Genomic DNA, 14769 nt, shown 5'->3' with positions numbered 1-14769 from the left:
TTTTCCTCTGGGTTCTTCAATGAACAAACTTGTTTTATTATCTGAATAACTATGTATCATGTGATTTGTTTTGCACAAAATATTTTGTTAGGATCTCGTGAACTATTAAGAAGTGTTCATGTTTAAAATTTAGGCAGCGTGATTATTAAGCAAGAAAAGGTGAGTGTTTTACTCCCACTGAATCATTGCTCTATAAAAGGTGACAAGCTTTTTATCTTTTCTGGGCACTGAATATATGGAAATCAATTCTGAAGGAAAAAATCCTCGACGGTAATTTTTTTTTCGATTACTTAGAGTGTGGAAACAGGCCCTTCGGCCCAACAAGTAACACCGACCCGCCGAAGCGCAACCCATCCAGACCCATTCCCCTACACCTAACACAATTTAGCATGTCCAATTTACCTGATCTGCACATTTTTGGACTGTTGGAGGAAACCGGAGTACCTGGAGGAAACCCACGCAGACACGGGGAGAATGTGCAATCTCCACACAATCAGTCACCTGAGACGGGAATTGAACCCGGGTCTCTGGTGCTGTGAGGCAACAGTGCTAACCACTGTGCCACCCCAATTACTCCCCATATGTTCCCACATATGGGGAGTAATTGCTTCTGGTCACTCTTCAGGCTATAGAGGCTCGGAAAGAAATGAGTTGGCAAAAGTTTGTCCATCCAAATGATGTTGCTATGCTCATTGGTAAACTTGCAAGATCTATTGAAGAAACACGTGTTTCAGAATGTATGCAATAAACCTGAACATTGTTATTTTTTCACAGAGCTTGGGACCCGACTGGAGCAGCAATGAAGCTCGTGTTGTTTTTTTAAATTTCCGAGCTTGCCAAATTATTGTTGGTAAATGCAGGTGACTTTATCAAAGCACATTTCACACTCCCCAGCTAGGAATTTGGTCAGTCCATCCATTCCTATGGATCACAGGTATTTTAGATGTGAGCACTCCATTTAACTATTTGAATTGAATATTTCAGTGGTTAAATCCTCTTGCATTCTTAATTTCAAATTACTCAATGTGATTTTTTTGTCCCCCCTGAATTTGCCAAGCACTGGGCAGTTCTGGAATATTCGAAATATTTACAATAGATGCATTCACACTATTGAAGGCAACCTGGCAGATTTGAATACCATTCAGGTAGTCAACAATAATACATAAGTAACTTTATGAATTGCTTACTGTACACCAACAACGCAAACCAAGTATCAGTGAAACCACAGACTGTTTCCCAAGGATTCCCAAATCTAAACAGTGCATTCCAGATATGCTCACTATCACCACCTGGGAGCAGTCTCCAAAAGTGCTCCCAGAATTTAGAAAGTGCATTCACTGCCCTCCAAAGCTCAATCTGCTGTCACAGGCTTCACTCTTATTGTATACAATGGTAGTTATTGTCCAGTTCTTTAACGTGACAAATGATTTTACAAACAATTTATAAAATACTTTAAATCCTGAAGAAATGTGATGTCAGCCCTTTGTAGAAGTGAAAGAAAGTGTGATGTTTGTTTGACCTTTGGCTCTATGTATCAGACTGAACTGAACCTTTAGCAAGATGTGGGATGTTTCCCACACACTTTGTTTAAAAAAAGCAAAGATTTTGCTCTGAGATTTAAATGTTCAATCAGGTTTAATAAAAATCTTTCCAAAAATTGAGAGTTTGACTTCAGCTCCTGTAAAGAGACACGCTCTTTGCCTTCAATTTTGTGACATGTGATCATTCTTCGGTAAAGGTGGCTGTGTGCAACACTGCAGGATGTTGTGCTGAAGTGCCTCCAGCACTTTGTTTCTGGTGAGCTTTATTACTGGTGTAACTCGGCTAATTTTGAAATGGAATATTACTTTGAGTTAAATCTTGTTTTTAAACTGAGGCGTGCTTGTGTAACTCAAGTGTGGAAACTATACTCATGTTTGCAATGAACCTTTCACTTTTGCAGATTAGTATTTTTCCGATCTGTTTTGTAAATAAAGTTGAATATCGAAAGCACAGTGATGGAGAACTGCAGGCCCAGCAGCATCTCTGAGGGGAATAAAACATTCTAAGTTCCAAGTCCAATGACCTTTTGTCCATTCAGACAAAAACTTGAAATGTAACAATTTTTTTTCTCTTCACCAATGCCCTCAGAACTGCTGAGTTTCTCCAGCACTTTGTTTCTGGGTTTAGATCACCAGCACCTGCAGTTTATTGTTTAGATCCTATGATTTGACTTGTGGAGCGAGAGGCAGCAACTGTGATCAACGAGGATAAAACTCCCCAACCACAGAAAACAAACTGGTTCTTTATACTTTTCAAAACACTACTGTAAATAAAAAATGCAATTAAGCTGAATGCAAGATGGTATACCACCGGCCTTGTCTCAAACCTGCTACTCATCTTTGAGAACTCATCTGTCAGAATTGTGTTTGCTCGCTTCCTTTGAGATCACGGTCCACAAATGTCCCAGTTCCAATTCCTGGGCCGGGCCCGGTTACCACATTGCTGTGGGGTGGGGAGCTTTATGTCAGCCTGAAGTTTTTGTTAATAACAACATTGCAGGTTGAAGTTGACGGTTTTGACGAATATTGCGTTATCAAACTTGGAGGCAATCCTTCCGAATGTATTGACTAACTGGACTGAGCCTGTTTACATGCAGCCCTGTTAGTAGTGCTGTAATATTCTAAGTTAAGAATCACACAACACCGGTTATAGTCCATCAGGTTTAATTGGAAGCAAACTAGCTTTCGGAGCACCGCTCCTTCATCAGGTGAGTGTGGAGGGCACAATTCTAAGGCACAGCATTTATAGCAAAAATTTATAGTGTGACGTAACTGAAATTGTCCATTGAAAAATACCTTGGTTGTATGTTGAGTCTTTCATCTGTTCGAATACCATGATAGTTTCACTTCTTTCATGTGTAAATCACAAAACCTTTCTTTCAAAAGTTGCATTCCTGACAGTGGCCCATCAAATCACTCATTGTATTAGTCACTGCACAGTCTCAACAAAGGAATGAAACTGGATGGACCACATTACATCTACCAATGCACTGGAAAATACAACAACACAATCAGCCCTCTTGACCCTACAACCTCTGTCTCACTGTGGGCCAACAGCAGTACCAGAACTGTACCCCAGCCCAATTTTGTAATCTAATGGCCTGGTATATCCCCCACTCAACCATTAACATCAAGCCAGGGGAATCAACACTACTTCAATGGAGAGTTCCGCAGGGCATGCCAGGAGCAATACCAGACATACCTGAAAATGTGGTGCCAACCTGGTGAAGGTACAGTGCAAGCAACACCAAATAGAACTATGTGATCCAACAACCAGTGGATCAGATCTGAGCTCTGCAATTTTGTCACACCTAGTCAGGAATGGTGATGGGCAATTAAACAACTCACTGCAGGAAGCATCACAGATATCCCCACCCTGAATGATGGAGGGGCCTCACACATTCATACAACAGATAAGACGACAGCATTTTCAGCAATTTTCAGCCAGCAGTACCAAGTGGATGAGGCTTCTCCATTTGTCCATGACATCACAGATGTGAATCGAATTGGTTGAAAACCCATTTCAAATCAGATCAAGAAATGGACAAGTAGTGTAAAGGCTATGGGCCCTGCTAGCATTGTGGCAATATATACTGATAGCTGTGCTCCAGAACTTGCTGAAAATGTGTTGCTGGAAAAGCGCAGGCAGGTCAGGCAGCATCCAAGGGGCAGAAGAATTGACGTTTCGGGCATGAGCCTTTCTTCAGGAATGAGTTTCTGAATGCTGCCTGACCTGCTGCGTTTTTCCAGCTACACATTTTCAGCTCTGATCTCCAGCATCTGCAGTCCTCACTTTCTTCTCCAGAACTTGCTGCCCACCAAGACAAGTGCTGCTCCAGCACTGGCACCTACCGATATTGGGAAATGTTTCCCAGTGTTGTTCAACACAAAACCGCAGGACACATCCAACCCAGCCAATTTCCCTCCATCAGTCCACACTCGCTCAGCAGTGAAGTGATAGACGTTGTCATCGATAGTGCTGTCAAGCACATGCTCACAATAACCTGCTCAGTGACGCTCAGTTTGGGTTCTTGCAGGGCCAATCAGCTTCTGAGCTTGTTACAGACTTGATTCACAAACTGACAAACAGCTGAAGGTAACAGCCCGTCCCACTCCAAGACCACTATTTCGACTTCAGTGATATCATCTGACCTCACCACAGTCTCAGCTAATTTAATGAAATTCTCATTCATTCATTTTATGAACTCTAGATTTCATTATCTAAACCAACTCCTGGCCAGCATCCCACAATCATCCTCCCTATAATCTCCAGAATATTGAAAACTCTACTGCCCAAGTGTTCACTTGTACCAGAACTTGCTGATCCATCAAAAGGCTCCCATTTATAAGCAACAGCAATTTACTTTCACACCCTTGACTTAATTCCTGGCTGTAATCATTCCTATCTCCATGCACCAGACACACTTTCACATCTCAATAACTCATTTCAGTTTAGACTCCCAATGATATGTTTATTTTTGAGTTCAGCTGTGTGACTGTTTCTACAGATTCCAAGGCAACACGGTCTGGAATTCCCACCCTCTAAGATCTGCTTTCTTCCTTTAAGTCATTCCTGAAAAATTGCTTATTTCGCAAAGGTTTGGTCACCGGACATAATATTCTCCATCTGTAGCCTTATGTCAAAAGTTCTCAATATTTTGTGAAATTAAAAATGTGTTGATTTATACAGATATCTTCTACTCTTCACTATCTCTGAGTGCATAATCTGTAATGTCTCCTACCCAACCACGTTGTGGGAGCACCTTCACCATACCAACTGCAGCAGTACAAGGAAGTCAAACATCACCTTCTCAACAGGCAACAGAGCTTTGGCCTTGATCACTGGTATCTGTGGAAGGAGAAATACACATCATGTTTCAGGGAGTGCAATATGATTTATGGGGGAATGAAAATGGTGCAGAATTTGACTGTCAGAAATGGAAGGAAAATCCACTCACTTATTGGAAAAAAAAAGAACTCTTGACCGTCAAAGATATTGTGGAAAAAATAACCTGATAATAGAGTATATGGTCAGGAGCCAGGCAGCAGTGGACAATTCATTTACAAAGAGGACTGTGAACGTAATAGTAAAATACTACACAGAGCAAAAATACACACGAGAGACTGAGAAAGCTAGATAACAAACAAGTGGACATCAAGGAGCCCAGAGATGAATCAGAGCAATGTTCACTTTTATGATCCCACAGTCAGATGTCTCGCACAGAAACAGACTTTTCGGTCCAACCCATCTATGCAAACCAGATATTCTAACCTAATCTATTCCCATTTGCCAGCACATAGCCAACATCCCTCTGAACCCTTCCTATTCAAATGCCTTTGAAATGTTACAATTTCAGTTGCCCTTTAGGCTCCTTTTGAATTCTTCCCCCCGCCCCCCCACCCTAAACCTATATCGTCTAGTTCTGGGCTCCACCAACCCTTGTCTACTTACGCTATCAATGTCCCTCACGATTTTTATAAGCCTCTATAACATCACACCTCAGCCTATGACACTGCAGGGAAAATGGCCCCAGCCTATTATGCCTCTCCCGCAACTCATATCCTCCAACACTGGCAACATCCTTGAAAATCAATTCTCAAACCTTTCAAGTTTCAGTGCCTCCTTCTGATAGGAGGGAGACCAGAACTACACACAATATTCCAAAAGTGACCTAACCAATGACCTGTCCAGCTCCTTTACCCAATGCTCTGACCAATAAGGGGAAGCATACCAAATGCCTTCTTCACTGACGTATCTACCTGCAACTCTACTTTCAAGGAAATATGAACCTACATTCCAAGGTCTCTTTGTTCACAAGATTTTCCAAGATCTTACAATTCAGTGTGTGAGTCCTGCTCTGTTTTGCTTTTCTAAAATGCAGCACCTCACATTTATCTAAATTAAACCCTATCTGCCACTCCCCAGCCCATTGTTCCATTCGATCAATATCCCATTGTACTTTGAGATATCCTTTATCACTGTCCACAATACCTCCAATTTTGGTGTCACCTGCAAACTTACTAACTGTACCGCCTCTATTCACATCCAAATCATTTAAATGAAAAAACAAATCCAGAAAAAAAAATCCATTTCTCTGGGTGTGAATATGCTCTGTGCAAATCCTGCCCTGTGATTCCCTACCAGAGAGGGCTGCACATGCGTCCCGCTGAACTTTGCCCCCTACAAAGCTGGCGGCTGCACGGGTCCAGTGAATCGTTGCCCCGAATAAAGATGGTGGTGCTTACTCGAATCAATCGCTGGATGAGGCATTTTCCCGTTTACTGCAAAAACGGGACTGAGTTTCAAATTTGTATTTTCGATGTGCACCAAATGTCTGTAAACCCTCTCAACCCATACCGACACCATTTCCCTCCCGCTTTCTGCTGTTTCTTTCTATCTTTACCAACAGCTCTCCATCCACACATCCCGAACAGACCGCGAGGATGATCAAGTGGTCTAGTCTAGTCCCGCCCCTCATTCACCCTGATTGGTCGGAGGACCAACTGTGCGCCAGGTCCTCCAGCTCTGTCCCTGCCTTTCCATTGGTCCGCCGCTGACATCAATCACCCGGGGCGCATTGTTGGCTGGAGCATGCGGATTGCTTCGTGGCTTTTGTTGCTGTTCATGAGTTACAAAAATGACAACAGCATCTCAAAACCCCCTGATGAAGAAGCAGCAAACCTAGTGCTTCCAAATAATCCTGTTGACCAATAGCCTGGTGTTCTGTGAATTTTACTTTTATCCATCCCAATCCAACACCAACACCTCCAAGTCACGAATGAGCGGGGGATGTATAACCTAAGATCTAGGAACAGTAGAAGGCCGTCCTGCCCTTCGAGCCTGCTCTGCCATTCAATAAGATCATGGCTGATCATTTCGTGGACACAGAACCATTTACCCACGTTCTCACCGTGTTCATTAATTAATTACATTTTTAAAAATCTAACCTAGTTTTAAAAACGTTTTCTGAACGAGCACCAACTACTTCCCTGGGCAGTGAATTCCATAGAGGTCAAGAAGTTCCTTGTCAATTCAGTCTTAAATTTGCTGCCTCTAGTCTTGCGGTGATGTCCTCTTGTCCTAGCTTCACCTGCCAATGGAAACAGCTCTCTACTTCTATTTTATCTATTCCATTCATTATTTTATATGTTTTCATTCTTCTGAATTCCAATGAATATAATCCCAATCTACTCAGTCTCTGTTAAGTCGAACCTCTCAACTCTGGAATCAACCCAGTTAACCTCCTCTGCACCCCCTCTAGTGCCAGTACATCCTTTCTCAAGTAAGGAGACAAAAACTACATGCAGTACGCCAGGTGTGGCCTCACCAACACCCAAATACAGCTGAAACAAAACCTCTGCTTTTAAACATAATCCCTTCAGCAATGAAGGACAAAATTCCATTTGCTTTCTGAACTGATTATTGTATCTGGTGACCAACCTTCATGTAGAAGGATGCTTAGGTCACTCTGTAGAGCAAATAATGCAACTTTTTAACATTCAAGTGATTTTTTTAAAAAATGTTACTACAACCAAAGAGTATAAACTTTATATTTACAAACATTCTATTTCATTTTACAGACCATTACCCACTCACTCCATGTATCTATGTTCCTCTGCAAAGTTTCACAGTCCTCCGCTCACTTTGTTCCGCTAATCATCTTAGTGTCACATGCAAACGTTGACACCCTACATGTGGTTCCAACTCCAAATCATCTGTATCAGTTGTAAATAATTGCAGTCACAACACCGATCCCTGAGGCACACTAATTGTCAATGATTGCCAGCCAGAATAATGCTCATTTATCCCCACACTTTGCTTCCTATTAGTCAACCAATCTTCTATCCATGCTAATACTCTGCCGGTAACGCCATGCACCCTTATATTATGCAACAGCCTCTTGCACAGCACCTTGTTGATGGTCTTTTGGAAATCCAGGTACACCGCATCCACTGGGTCCCCGTTGTCTACCTTACTTGAAAAGTCTTCATAGAATTCAAAAAGATTGGTCAAGCATGACCTGCCCCTCATGCTGTGTCTGTACAATGGGACAATTTCTATCGAGATTCTCTATTATTTCTTCCTTGATAATAGACCCAAGCATCTTTTCCACTACAGAGAATAAAGTAACTGGTACATAATTCCCCACTTTTTGTCTACCTCCTTTTAAAAACATTGGTGTCACTTTTGCTGTTTTGCAGTCTGCTGGGACTGCCACAGGCTCCAGTGAATTTTGGAAAATTACTGCCAGTGAATTTGCTATTTTTCCTAGCATCTCTTTTAGTACGCTGGGATGCATTCCATCAAGGTGAGGAGACTATTCTATCGTTAGCTCAATTACCTCAAAACAGTCTAAAGCTAGCTGTTCTGTAATAATGATAGTTTCCAAATCCTCACCTACCTTTGTCTCTTTGCTAGTTACTGGAAAGATATTAGTATCCTCCACTGTGATATCCCATAACTAAATGCTTCTTCTCATTTTCCAAAGGACCAACATTTACTTTAGCCATTCTTTTCTTGTTATATATATTTATATAAACTTTTCCTTTCTGTCTTTGTAATCTGTGCTAGTTTATTTTTCTCATGTTCTATATTACTTTTCTTTATAGCTCCTGTGGCTTTCGGTTGACCTTTAACATTTTCCCAGTTCTAGTTTCATGCTGTTTTTGGCCACTTTGTCCGACTTCTTTTTCAACTTGATTTTCCAGAACAGCAACCCAATTCTCCAAGCATTTCACATACTATTTCTTCTTGCGATGGTACTCTCGAGCTGCTTCCCTGTTTCTCATGAGGCAGACCTCACGTTTACGAGTGGTTTCTTCAGCATTCTGGGGCTGGCTTTGCAGGACTGGTGAAGATGCCATAACCATTCCCTGGTCAGCAGTAGAGTTAGGAGTTGCACGGATCTGATAGGTTTGGACATCTCCAGCAGCAACTTGAACAAGCATTTGGCTGCCCGGCACAAAGATTTGTGGTCCATCAGAGCTCTGTGCATACTGTATAATGGCTGCTCCAACCTTGGCTGTCGCTATATTGGTCATTGTTCATGTGTGGAGTCCTTGCATTTAATCTGTACCATTGTTGGCCAGCTGAATTGCTTCCCCCTGTGTCATAGCAATGTATTGTCCACTGCTAACCTGATAGATGGGTGTCTGCATCATTGTTGTAGTAATGGTTGAGACAGTCTCTTCTTCTGATTTCTCCTCATCGATTTCTTGGTACACTGGGGGGATCAGAAGAAAGTTCATTCAGGATTTTCCTGTATGAAGGCTGTCTCGATAGAATTTCTCTAGGTTTCTGAGAGTCAGTCGTGCTATCCACCGATTCCTGGGAGTCTTCATTTTAAAGTATAGTAGAAATCTGAGCAGTCTGAACTTGAGGGGACTGCGTGACTGAGGACTGAGCTGCTTGGATAACGACTTGGACTTGAACAGTCTGCCCATTCGGCAATTGCACTAAAGTTACTGCTGGACTTGTTGTTCATTGGATCCCAGGCATGGTTTCCTGCATGTTCACATGATATATTAATGATCTGGATGAAGGGATGGGGGCATTCCAACGAAGTTTGCTGATGATACAAAGTTAGGTGGACAGGCAAGTAGTACTAAGGAAGTGGGGAGGCTGCAGAAGGATCTAGACAGTTTGGGAGAGTGGTCCAGGAAATGGCTGATGGAATTCAACGTGAGCAAATGCGAGGTCTTGCACTTTGGAAAAATGAATACAAACATGGACTACTTTCTAAACGGTGAGAAAATTCATAAAGCCAAAGTACAAAGGGATCTGGGAGTGCTAGTCGAGGATTCTCTAAAGGTAAACATGCAGATTGAATCTGTGATTAAGAAAGCGAATGCGATGTTGTCATTTATCTCAAGAGGGTTGGAAGAGAAAAACAGCGATGTGCTACTGGGACTTTAAAAAGCTCTGGTTAGGACCCATTTGGAGTACTGTGTCCAGTTTTGATCCCCACACCTCAGGAAGGGCATACTGGCACTAGAGCGTGTCCAGCGGAGATTCACACGGATGATCCCTGGAATGGTAGGTCTAACATATGAGGAATAGCTGAGGATCCTGGGATTGTATTCATTGGAGTTTAGAAGGTTAAGGGAGATCTATTAGAAACTTACAAGATAATACATGGCTTGGAAAGGGTGGACACTCGGAAATTGTTTCTGTTAGGTGAGGAGACTAGGACCGGTGGGCACTGCCTTAGAATTAGAGGGGATAAATTCAGAACAGAAATGCGGAAACATTTTTTCAGCCAGAGCGTGGGGCCTGTGGAATTCATTGCCATGGAGTGCAGTGGAGGCTGGGACGCTAAATGTCTTCAAGGCAGAGATTGATAAATTCTTGATGTCACAAGGAATTAAGAGCTACGGGGAGAATGTGGGTAAGTGAACTTGAAATGTCCATCAGCCATAATTAAATGGCGGAGTTGACTTGATGGGCCGAATGGCCTTACTTCCACTCCTATGTTTTATGGTCTTATGGTCTAATTTGATCACTTTCCTCAGATACCCATTGCTGAGTATGCCTTTTCATACAGTCCTTCCATTTCACTGGAATAGACCTTTGTAAAATGTCTTTGAAACTCTTCCACTGCTCATCAACTTCCCACCATAAAATTTTTGTTTCCAGTCTACTTTATCCAGATTCTCTCTTATTCCCTTGTCCCTTAATGTTTCTGTTGCTTAGCTGCTGAGTCGCGCCACAATCAACACTGCAATTGGGAGGAAGGGGCGGAACTGGAGGACAGAGCAGCGTCCGGTCCTCCAAACAGAGTGAGTGAGGAGCGGGACCAATGCATTCTCGGGAGTGAACGCTTCAGCATTGGTCAGAAAGTAAACTGTTTTGCAGGATTGATCATTCTCACGACATAGTGGAGTATTATCCCCTCTCATAAAACAATGTGAGGTTTTAAAGAAATCGTTAAGATGTAAATCTGACAACATAGTTAAGATGTAAATATGACAATGTACATATTTCCAATCGATTTACACAACTCGAGTAACAAACTTATTTTCAAATTCCCAGAATGATTGGAAATTTATATACCTGGCCGGTATGATTAAGTTGGATGGAAAAATCTATTTGGATATGAACCATCTCAATGACTGTAACTCGACAGAGCAATTGTTAATGTCTAATATTTCTCCCGTGATTCTATGCAGTTATGAATATTCTCTATAAACCCACTGATAATCTTCGATGCACGCGCAGTTTGGTTTCTATGAAGGGCATGCGCAGTGTCACATTAACCAGGACACGGCGAGACATAGAGCAGCTTTCTCCGGGTGCGGCTACGCTCGGCTTCAGAGAGTGGCGTGTGGGAGACTCACTGGGAGAAAGGAGCGGAGAGAATTCACAAGACGCGGATATAGGTGAAAAAACCCGAAAAAGACCCTCCAGGCCCTGATAAGGAGATGGTGGTCTCTGTCGGGAAAGCGGCCCAGGGTGACGGCCGCCATTTGTTTGAGGGAAGAGGGAGCGCGGGCCTCAGAGCCGCCATCTTGAGAAGGTCAATGTGCAGGTGGGCGGGGCTATTGGGGTCGAGGACAATTGGAGGAAAGACCCACCTTAGATTACTTCACTAAAGACATGAATGCACCCGGTGGATTTTTCTTAACATTAGCAATTGTTTAATACTCACTCACAGGTTTTTAGTTACATCTTTTTTGAAGCATTTAATTCACATTCAATCATTTGCAATGGTGGGATTTGAACCTGTGTCCAGAGCACACTTGCTGAGTTTCTGGATAAATTGTTCCACAATAATGCCAATAGGCCATCACTTCGCCTGCTCACAAGTTGTGCATCCCAGTGCAACAAGAATCAAAACCCTTTCTTCTTGCACAATTGTTTGATCTTGCACTCTGGTGATATTACTTAGTAACTCTCCATGTGGTATCCCTCACTGTGTGGGTCGAATTGTTGCCTCTGTCAGTGTCCCTCGCTCTTGCAGCTACTCCAGATCCTGAGCAAACAGAATTCTCCACTCCAGATAGACGATGGAGACTGGGGTGTTCCAGATTTCTGTCGGACTCAGTGCCATTTGACATGTGTAGCCATCACTGCATCATTCTAATTTCCAATTCTGTTTATCTGTCTGTAGGTACTCAGGAAGGTCCTGACCTAATAGACTTCCCAGCTGCTGGGTGTCTCATCCATCCCTCATTGAAGATGGTTTGTCAGCCAGAGAGACACAGGGCAGGGAGATCTGGAGCCTTCAATAAATCCTGCAGTGAGGTAAGATCACTCACAGTGCAGAGAGCAATGAGAGGGCTCCAAACATCAGTTAACAGGACATGACATAGCTATAGTGCTGGAAGGGGAGCACAATACAGACACACCCCAGGTTCGGTCACCGCCTTTACTGCAAGTTTTGTTGTACTAAGACAACATCGGGAGTGTCACAGTTATCAATCCAAGCCTGTGCTGTCTTCGTGAGCATCAGTACAAAAGAGGGGAAAGCAGGCCTTCCATGAGACGGTGGGAATGCTGTCTGGGAATGTTCCATTCTGTGTTCCCTCTCCCACACTGTATCTATGGCTTGTCATGTGGATCAGTTATTCTAATGCTAAAAACAGTTCCTATCTCTGTACTTTCCTCCCCTCTCACCAATCACTTCATACGTTTGAACCTGCTCCAGTCCAGACGACCATCCATATCTCTGTAACTTACTTCAGTCTCGATAACATGCCTTGTCACGAGAGTCCACTCCCCCAATAACGCAAGACTTAGGATCTGTTTCTGTGCTGCATGACTCTCTGGCCGAAGTCACCAATGCTGGCCAGGTTTCCTGAACTGAATGAGTTGCATTTCCCTGCGTTTGGCCCATGGCCCTTCAAACTTTCTCCCCTCCATGTTCCTGCCCAAATGTCTTTTCCATGTTGTAATTGTTCTTGTTTCTCCCATGTGCCACTGGCAGTCCATTCTGTATATGAACCGTCCTCTGTGGAAAATGTTGCCCCTCAGCTCCCTAAGTAAATCTTTGCTCTCGGTCACTCCTCAGGCCTTACCCATTCTGCTGTGGGACACAAACCCTCCCCGGTACAGACTTCCCTCGGACATTTGTGGGTGGCATGGTGGCACAGTGGTTAGCACAGCTGCCTCACAGCGCCAGAGACCCGGGTTCAATTCCCACCTCAGGCGACTGACTGTGTGGAGTTTGCACGTTCTCCCCGTGTCTGCGTGGGTTTCCTCCGGGTGCTCCGGTTTCCTCCCACAGTCCAAAGATGTGCAGGTCAGGTGAATTGGCCATGCTAAATTGCCCGTAGTGTTAGGTAAGGGGTAAATGTAGGGGTATGGGTGGGTTGCGCTTCGGTGGGTCGGTGTGGACTTGTTGGGCCGAAGGGCCTGTTTCCACACTGTAATGTAATCTAATCTAATTACCCTTCCTGAAGTGGGACACAATCCCTCACCGGTACAGATGGCCCTCGGGCCTTACCCATTCTGCTGTGGGACTGAACTCCTCCCCGGTACAGACTCCCTTCGGGCCTTACCCATTCTGCTGTGGGACACAACACCTCCCTGATACAGACACCCCTTATGCTTTACCCATCCTGCTGTGGGACTAAATTCCTCCCTGGTAAAGTCTAATCTTGAGCCTTGCCCACCCTGCTGTTGGACACAACCCCACTTGGGTACAGTTTTCCCTCTGGCCTTACCCATTCTGCTGTGCAACACATTCCATCCCCAGTACAGACTGTCCTCAGGCCTTTCGCATCTTGCTGTGGGACCGAACTCCTCCCTGGTACAGTCTACCCTTGAGGCTTACCCATCCTAATTTGCGACGCATACCCTCCCCAGTACAGATTACTCTCTGGCCTTAACCGTCTTGCTGTGGGACACAACCCCTCCGAGGAACAGACTTCCCCTCGAGCCTTACCCATCCTGCTGTGAGACACAACCCCTCCCTGGTGCAGACTCCCCTCGGGCTTTACCCATCCTGCTGTGGGACACATCCCCTCCGAGGTACAGACTCCCCTCGGGCCTTAACCGTCTGGCTGTGGGACACAACCCCTCCCCAGTACAGTCTACCCTTGAGACTTACCTGTCCTGCTTTGGGTCGCATACCTTCCCTGGTACAGAGTACCCTCGGGCCTCACCCTTCCTGCCGTGGGACACAACCCCTTCCCGGCATAGACTCCTGACTGGCCTTACCCATCCTGCTGTGGGGCACAACCCCTGCCGGGTACAGACTCTCCTCGGGCCTTACCCATCCTGCTGTGGGACACAACCCCTGCCGGTTACAGACTCCCCTCGGGCCTTACCCATCCTGCTGTGGGGCACAACCCCTGCCGGGTACAGACTCCCCTCGAGCCTTACCCATCCTGCTGTGAGACACAACCCCTCCCTGGTGCAGACTCCCCTCGGGCTTTACCCATCCTGCTGTGGGACACATCCCCTCCGAGGTACAGACTCCCCTCGGGCCTTAACCGTCTGGCTGTGGGACACAACCCCTCCCCAGTACAGTCTACCCTTGAGCCTTATCTGTCCTACTTTGGGTCGCATACTTTCCCTGGTACAGAGTACCCTCGGGCCTCACCCTTCCTGCCGTGGGACACAACCCCTCCCCGGCATAGACTCTTGACTGGCCTTACCCATCCTGCTGTGGGGCACAACACCTGCCGGGTACAGACTCCCCTCGGGCCTTACCCATCCTGCTGTGGGACACAACCCCTGCCGGTTACAGACTCCCCTCGGGCCTTACCCATCCTGCTGTGGGAC

At 44.7% G+C, this 14769-nt stretch overlaps 1 pseudogene; it reads right to left on the bottom strand.

Annotated features, from left to right (window-relative positions):
- Positions 1 to 8645: 8645 nt before the first annotated feature.
- LOC148146508 (cyclic AMP-responsive element-binding protein 1-like) lies at positions 8646 to 14113 on the bottom strand (annotated as a pseudogene).
- Positions 14114 to 14769: the final 656 nt, after the last annotated feature.

The sequence above is a fragment of the Chiloscyllium plagiosum genome, unplaced genomic scaffold (genome assembly GCF_037043375.1).
Source record: "Chiloscyllium plagiosum isolate Xiang-an unplaced genomic scaffold, Cpla_swu_hap1 HiC_scaffold_21, whole genome shotgun sequence".
Lineage (NCBI taxonomy): Eukaryota > Metazoa > Chordata > Chondrichthyes > Orectolobiformes > Hemiscylliidae > Chiloscyllium > Chiloscyllium plagiosum.
Note: the sequence above shows the minus strand (reverse complement) of the source record. Positions and strands in the feature narration are given on the sequence as shown.